At 37.7% G+C, this 8,263-nt stretch overlaps 1 long non-coding RNA gene across 1 annotated transcript; it reads left to right on the top strand.

The window, feature by feature from the left end:
• LOC138886936 (uncharacterized) lies at window positions 1-804 on the top strand. The gene is made up of 5 exons (XR_011405897.1): window positions 1-30; window positions 142-273; window positions 358-435; window positions 511-655; window positions 736-804. It is a non-coding gene; the product is annotated as an uncharacterized lncRNA (long non-coding RNA).
• The last annotated feature ends 7,459 nt before the right edge of the window (window positions 805-8,263 follow it).

Consider the following 8,263-nt stretch of genomic DNA (forward strand, 5'->3'; position numbering starts at 1 on the left):
GTGTCGGGAGATTACTGTTATAGACAATCAGTCAGTACAATATTTTTACATTATATATACTCTTATTTTTCTTTCCAACGCGTACATATATCCTTACAATAGATATTCAATACTTTAGTAATACATTCTTTACATTGGCAGGAAAAAGCAGTTTCTGCTCACTTTATGGGAGGACTTTGCAGACATTGAAGTAGCGGAGCTTTCAACAAAAATAAAAAAAAATGAAGGATATCCCGTAATTCTTGGAAGAAGTATCGGAATATCTCCTTCAAGGTATTAATGTTCTCAAACTTTTCCCCCTTAAACATTTATTTATTTTTAAATAGAACCTTACACAAATATTGTGTCATATGCAAGCTTATCACTTCAGACTAGGTTCAACTCAATAATACAAATAAATCCTACTTATCCCCAGGCATCAGAGTTGATCAATTGGTACGCATTTTTTAATATTATTCGCTAACTGTAACTTGCCTTTATACAACACAGTGAATACTCTTTTTGTTGTAGTGATAGGGCAAAAACAATCAAAGGCATACTTTAAGCTTATGCATCAGGCAGCGTTTCAGAGTCATCTACCTCTCTCTCATCGCTTCTTGTTCAGCATCAAGTGATCCCCATCCTAAACATTGTGGCACAAACTGCTATGATTTTGGTATTATATTTATACGTGTGTAAGTTTCTTACTGATATAACAGAGTAACCATCATGTGCTCTTCCTTTTCTCTGTGACAGATTGGAAATTTTCATGTTGAGGCAGAAATATAACGACGTGCAGAAGTTTTGTGTGCTTGAACGTTCAGACTGCAAACCCGAAATTGAGAACAAAGGAAAGAAGGGCATTTGATTGCACCAATTATAAACGTCGGACAACATTAGTACCTCGATATGATGTCTTTGCCAGACTTAATAGTTTTTTTTTTACTAAAATATATCAGTTAAGTCAAATATTATACTCTTCTTTGCTTGCAGGTGCACTTTCCAAATTGATCTTACTGATGGTAGTGGCTCGACAACTGCTGTAATTTCTGGTGATCTAGCTGAAAACATGTTGTCCATGACAGCAGAAGATATATTTGACATAACATGCGCCAAGGTATGTAGAAAAATTATTTTTTTGTAATTGTTTCAGATGAAGTTATGCACGCCTTGACTGAATCATTTCTACTATGCAAAATGGCGTCTAGATGTACTTATTAGCTTCCTTTTACCGAGTGTTTTAGACTTAAGGATTGACTTCTTCTACTTCCAGAAACAACTCCTGCCCATTAAGCATGTCTAACACATGCTTTCAGACAGAATCTTTCGAGTTCAATTGAGAAAATCATCCTAGAAAGGTTACGACAGCATGCATGCAAGTCTATCCGTTTTGTCCTACGTCGAAAAGGAGCACATCTTTCAACCCAATATTGGTGAGAGGAACAAAAATAAAGTCAAACCTCTTGGGTCAACTGAAATAGAAACGGAAACAACAGTTGTAGTATCTGACTATTCCCAAGCCGGGCTGAAATTAGAATCATCCACACCATTAAAAAGAAAGTGAAAGGCATGTCTTCTTGCATATCTATACTTGAGATTTGATTCTTTCTCCTAGATTCTAAATTGCTTTGATTCAAAACATAATGCAGCTTATATTTTCTTATTTCCTCCCACATCTAATTGTGAACAGGAAGTAGCAACTTATTTTGGAATTTTGGGTTACTGGACGAAATACTTTTTGGCATTCTGAGATGAATGGTACTACCTCCCTGGATAGTGGTGAACGATCATGCACTGGTTATTCAAGTTTTTTGCTGCCTCAATGTTCCAGATTTACAGGTAGAACAATCTACCGCTTTCTGATAAATTATTTAAAGTAACTTTCGCCTTAATGACATAAGATTAATTGAACTTAGTGGATGTTTCCATCTACTTAAATTTGACGTTTCTTCCTTCTATGAATTCTGAGATTTATAAAATGTTAGTATTTGAAGTGCCTCTCTGTAGTGACGTTATGGTAGATGAGTAATAGGCTCAATCAGATTAATTTTAGGCCATGATATCTTGAAAAAAGGCAAAATTATTGACAAGGAAATGATCAATCAACTTGCCTTTCAAAGTTCAACAATCCTATAAGAACATTCAAATAAAGTCAATCCAATTGAAAGTCCTTTCAGATTCTTTATATTATAAGAGTAAATCTTCCTCTGAATAAACTCTTCTAATGTGCTTTTTAGGTTAGTCTATTTTAGGTTTTTACGTTTATTATGTGTTATGTTCGCTCAATGCATTTTAGTTGTTTCATGTAACATTGCAAGTGTATATACTGAGTGATATTACATGGACTATGTCACGATCCGGAACTCCCATTGTCGGGACCGTGATGGTGCCTAACATTTCACTTACTAGGCAAGCCAACGTTAGAGGATTCTTAATACCAACTTTAGCCAATTTCAATAACAAGAACAATTAAGCTAAACAGAAGCTAAAATTCATTTGTAGAATAACATAAAAGCCATAATATCTGATACATTTAAAATCTGGAGTCACAACTCACGAGCTACTATAATTTACTACAAACAGAGTCTCTGAAAGGAAATACATTGCTTTAAAAAAAAAGAAACAATAAAATAATCAGACTAGGAAGAGACTCCAGGGTTTGTGGACGCCACCAGATCTACCTTGGATCTCCTGATAAGCAAGTTCAGCTGCTAACCTCACGATCAACTAGGGCCGGTACAAAAATCTGCACACGACGTGTAGAGTGTAGTATGAGTACAACCGAACTCATGTACTCGTAAGTACCGAGCCTAACCTCGACGAAGCAGTGACAAGGCTATGACAAGACACCTACCTAATAAACCTGTGCAGATAACAGTATATGTAGAAAATAACAGCAAACAAAAGCTAGACAGGTAATATCGGGATGAGGACATGCTGAGGGGAAAATAAGATAAGAGAATCACAACAGCAATGATAACTAGAACAGCCAATATGCCTTGAACTAATGAAAACAATTAAACACAGTAAAGAAAAAGTGCATGACATCACCCTTCGTGCATTAACTCTCATAACATAGCACGACATCACCCTTCATACATTAACTCTCACAATATGACATGGTATCACCCTTCGTGCATTAACACTCACAATATGGCACGACATCACTCTTCGTGCATTAACACTCTTCCTTACCATAAAGCATTCAACAAAAACAAGAGGGAGATAAAAATAACAAGCCTTACTTCAACATTTGGTTCTACAATACCAATCTCAACTTTGAAATCAATACTCAATTATCACCAAAAATCCGTAAACATGATAAGAACGATCAATTTAATAATACTCGTCTAAACATGGATAATATGATCAAAACAAACAATAATTATAAGAAACCAAGTCCCACCCGTATGCTTTAACCTGACAACAACGCATAAGTACTCGTCCCCTCACATATATATTGTACCCAACATCTAAATATGTAGCAAATAGACAAACAAGTCCTATTCCGTCAAGTCAAGGTTAACCACGACACTTACCTCGCTCCAAAGACCAAACTCAAAGCTCGGCTTTTCCTTTCAAACAAGCCTCCGAACCAATAAAATCTAGCAAATTACCAACCAAACGATTCAAATTAAGTCTTAGGAACTACCCACGATTGTAAAGAATTCAATTTAGGTCATTATTGAAAAAGTCAACAAAAGTCAACACCCTGGCCCGCTTCGTCCAAACCTAAAATTCGGACCAAAACCCGATTACCCATTCACCCTCGAGCCCGGTTATGTAATTTGTTTTGGAATCTGACCTCAATTTGAGGTTTAAATTCCCATTTTTCAAAAACCCCTAATTCTACCCAAAACCTCCAATCTTTACCATGAAAACTTTAGATTTTAGGTTGAAATCTTAGGAAAAGTAGTGAAATATTGAAAGAAACTAGTTTAAAATCACTTACCAATGATTTGGTGAAGAAAATTTCTTTGAAAAATTGCCTCTAGGGTTTCTAAGTTTGAAAATTTGAAGAATGAACCAAAAATTCCGTCTAAGTCAAGTTTTGATCAGTTGCAGATGTCGCATTTACGGCACGGGTTTCGCAAATGCAAACCCCGCAAACATGAAGAATCTATCGCAATTACGAAGACCATCGCATCTTTGCATTCATCATATTTGCGATGAGAAGTCCGCAAATGCGAACACAGTTTCTCCGCAAATGCGACCAATTGATCGCATTTGCGATCACTGCCCCCACCTGACCCCCTTCGCAAATACGAACATCATAAGGCCTAGCTACTCTTCGCAAATGTGATGAGTAGCTCGCAAATGCGGACCCATCAGAGTTCGCAAATGCTAGATCAAAGGCCTGCACCAGAACTGAAACACCAGAAACTTTTCCTAAGTCCAATTTCACTCCGTAGCCTATCTGAAACTTACCCGAGCCCTCGGGGCTCTAAACCAACTATGCACACAAGTCTAAAAATATCATATGAACATGCTCGCAGGATCTAATCGCCAAAATAACACCTAAAACTACAAATTGAACACCAAATCAAATGAAGTTTTCAAGAAAACTTTGAAACTTCTATTTTCACAACCGGTCACGTCAAATCCGAATCATGTCAAACCAACTTGGTTTCTCACCAAATTTGACAAACAAGTCATAAATGTAGTATTGGACCTATACCGGGCTCCGAAACCAAAATACGGACCCGAGATCCAAAAGTCAAACATTGGTCAAACATTTCAAAATCATTAAGCCTTAAACTTTCAAATTTCTACAGAATGCAATAACTCGGGCTAGGGACTTCCAAATTTGATCCGGGCATACGCCCAAGTCTCAAATCATGATACGGACCCACCGGGACCATCAAAATATGAATTTAGTTCCATTTGCTCAAAATATTGACCGAAGTCAACTCAAGTGGATTTTAAGGAAAAATTCTTTTTTATCAGTTTTTAACATAAAATCTATCCGAATACACGTACGGATTGTGCACATAAATTGAGGAGGGATAAAATAAGTTGTTTAAACCTTAAAAGTGCAGAATTGGGTTCTAAAACATAATATGATCTTTTGGGTCATCACACACTACTTCAATCGAGATAGCACTTTACAATTTTAACATCATATTTTTGTTGCATCGGGTATTTAAAACTTTTAGGCATGAACCATCAGATTTCTAAATACACATGTTGTTAAAAAATTGCCAGATATCCCTCTATAAGTGTTTACTGTGAAAATGGTAACAACAATTAAATTTGTAAATGGAATTCTAAAAATATGTGATCTATTTTTATGCTAGTTGCTAGAGCAGATGATGCTAAGAATATGAAGTTTAACGATAAAATGCAAGCTAAAACGGGGCAGTGATCAAACCAAGGGGCCTGCTGCCTTGGTTTCGGAATGGTCGATGGAAGACCTCGAGGTCGATATCTGGGCTCGATCTCGAGCTATCAGGGGTAGTCGGGAATGGGATAACAGCTAAGGTATGATTAAACAAGGCTCTTTATGGCCAATACCAAGAAATAAATGAAGAACAAGTATGGAAGTTATAAATGCTAAGTGTGGCCTCGAGCTAGTAAGAACGAGCAAGTTAGAGAGAAAGAGAGAGAGAGAGATATTATTGATCTGGTGGAGAATAGTTAGAGCAACATCAACCGTTTACAAAGTAGTGTAGAATGGGATAACAGCTAAGGTATGATTAAACAAGGCTCTTTATGGCCAATACCAAGAAATAAATGAAGAACAAGTATGGAAGTTATAAATGCTAAGTGTGGCCTCGAGCTAGTAAGAACGAGCAAGTTAGAGAGAAAGAGAGAGAGAGATATTATTGATCTGGTGGAGAATAGTTAGAGCAACATCAACCGTTTACAAAGTAGTGTAGGTTCCCTTTTTATAGGAAGGGTACCTGGTTATAGTACAACATGCATTAATTGTGAAGTATGGAGATGGGACGGCGAGATGCGACGCCTCGGCATAGGCTCCGAATAGGCCGGCTCTTATCATATTTTAGCATTGTGCCTTGGGAGCTTCCCCTTCTTCTCTAGCCTCGACCTTTGTCTTTTTCGAGTCGGGCCCCGACGATCCCCGAGGGAGGGGACTCGGTCGCGACTCCACGTCTTCGGGGTCTCGAGGCATTCTTCCGAAGTGGCTTGATAGCGAGGAATTATGTCCTCTAATTTCGCTGCATACAATAAGTTTCCTTATGTTTACTGACTTTTAACCTGTTGCTTTTACTGCATGTGGAGCTTCAAAACTGTTAGATCTTTGTTCAAATTAGCTCTTCATAGCATGTTGCTTTGCAATTTGCTAGATTCGATGTTGGTGTTGTATTTAGTTTGAACATATAACCAAATTATGTTGCTGATTCTCTATAATTTTACTTTGTTTGCCATAATATTATGTTGGGCTCGGGCGTAGCATGGGCTTCCCCCTAGTAGTGTCGATATAAGCCGGCCCGACATCGGTCCTTTGTTTTGTTTGTTGGGAAACAACTACATAAAGAAATCCAATATAATTTTATAGGTGGCGTCTGAAGAGGGTAGTATGTACGCATATCTTACCTTACCTTGAGAAAATAGAGAATATTTCTGGGGAACATCTGAAAATTACATCCAATGACCTTGAAAATTGATGATTTTAATTTTTTTAACCCGCTTGCTACATGGGAAAAACCTTAGGAAGCGGGGTCAGAAATCAAGATCACCCATATTGGGGCAAGCAGGCAACTCTAGTTAAATATGAAATTCTGTTCATGGGATAAGCGGGGTCAAGAAATCAAGATCACCTATTTCCAAGGCCATTCTTGCAAATCACTTGAGGAACATAGTTAAAGAAGGCCCCATTTTTTGTGTGCTTGCAGCCTATCCCAATACATAAATACTTAATTCAATCAGTCTGCAGCTTGTTATGTGAATCGAGGGCCCAACTACACCCGCAATCAGACTCAAGCTCACAATTCTTGTTTTATGATTTACTAGTTTACGAGCGCATCCTAAGAATTGAGATACATAAATTAACCAATTAGCGAGGTCTGGAGTCTAGACTACAGACCGGTGAATAATACATTTTTATAGTGATGTTATATCAAATCATGTTAAGAGATGACAATATCGTTTGGTGGACCCGTGGGTTGTTTTAAAAAGCAGGTGATTTTTTATAATATTTTTCAAATATTTAAAGAAAACATAGGAACTTATTCTAACCAAACACCATGTTTGAGAAACGTTTTTGTATAGGGTAAAATTGGTTTATATTAAATGATCGAAAGATAGTGTGACACGTGGAGCCGGAGACAGGCAGAAGACAAATCGAGTAAGAACCAAGACCGGGACAACATCTGCAGTTGGCATCGAATAGACCCCGAAGGGAGCACAATCAACGTGAACGAGTCCAATATTTGGCATCGGATGACATACAATGACGAATATTCCCTAACATTAAATAGGCAGCCATTGCAGAGAATATTTGTATTCATGGTCTGCTGTTACATATTCATCAATGACCAATTTATTATCATTTAAGAGGGTCTTGATCCTAGGATCTTATTTTCCTAGGTATAGCTATAAATAGGGGTTTCAACGGCCATGGTAGATGCAGGAAATTCTTGGCAAAACTTATGCTACATTCTATTCTCAAGCTCAATATGATAAATTTACTTGTTCTCTCGTATTATTCTTATTTTTGTCCTCGGAAGCATTGCTCCCGGAGCAAGCTTGCTATTTCCTTTGATTTTAACGCTAAGTCTTATCTTTAATCTTATTTATTCATCATTTTTGGATCAAATCAGTTTGCTTGTATATAAACCACGTAACAAATTCAACTGTACTGTTTTACGGGTAAACAGCTTGGCTCCCACTATCAGGCTTAGACAGTTGCGTAATTGAGTTGATCCTTGTGTTTATTACTAACTCATTTGATTCTTTGTTTCTTAGCAAAAAATCAAAAATGGTAGCTAACGATATCAATATTGCACACAACATTGAGGCGTATGAGAATCTGCCTCAACATGAGGATTCAATCAATGACACTCGCAATGAGGGAGACGTGGCAACTCCGGTCCATGGGGGAAATTACCCCCGACATGTGTGGGAGCAAACTCCCGATGATGCGGAAGATGAACATGTTACAGAAACGGTAAGGATCTTGAGAGAGCAACAGAAAGCCATCATGAGCCACCCCTAGAGGCAGGACTAGGTCATGACGGAATTGAAGCAAGCATTGTCAGGTGCTTGCGACAACCCAAATGGAAGAGGCTTGATTCCTCTGACATTCCTGCAAATCAAATAG

Source organism: Nicotiana sylvestris, chromosome 3, assembly GCF_000393655.2.
Source record: "Nicotiana sylvestris chromosome 3, ASM39365v2, whole genome shotgun sequence".
NCBI lineage: Eukaryota > Viridiplantae > Streptophyta > Magnoliopsida > Solanales > Solanaceae > Nicotiana > Nicotiana sylvestris.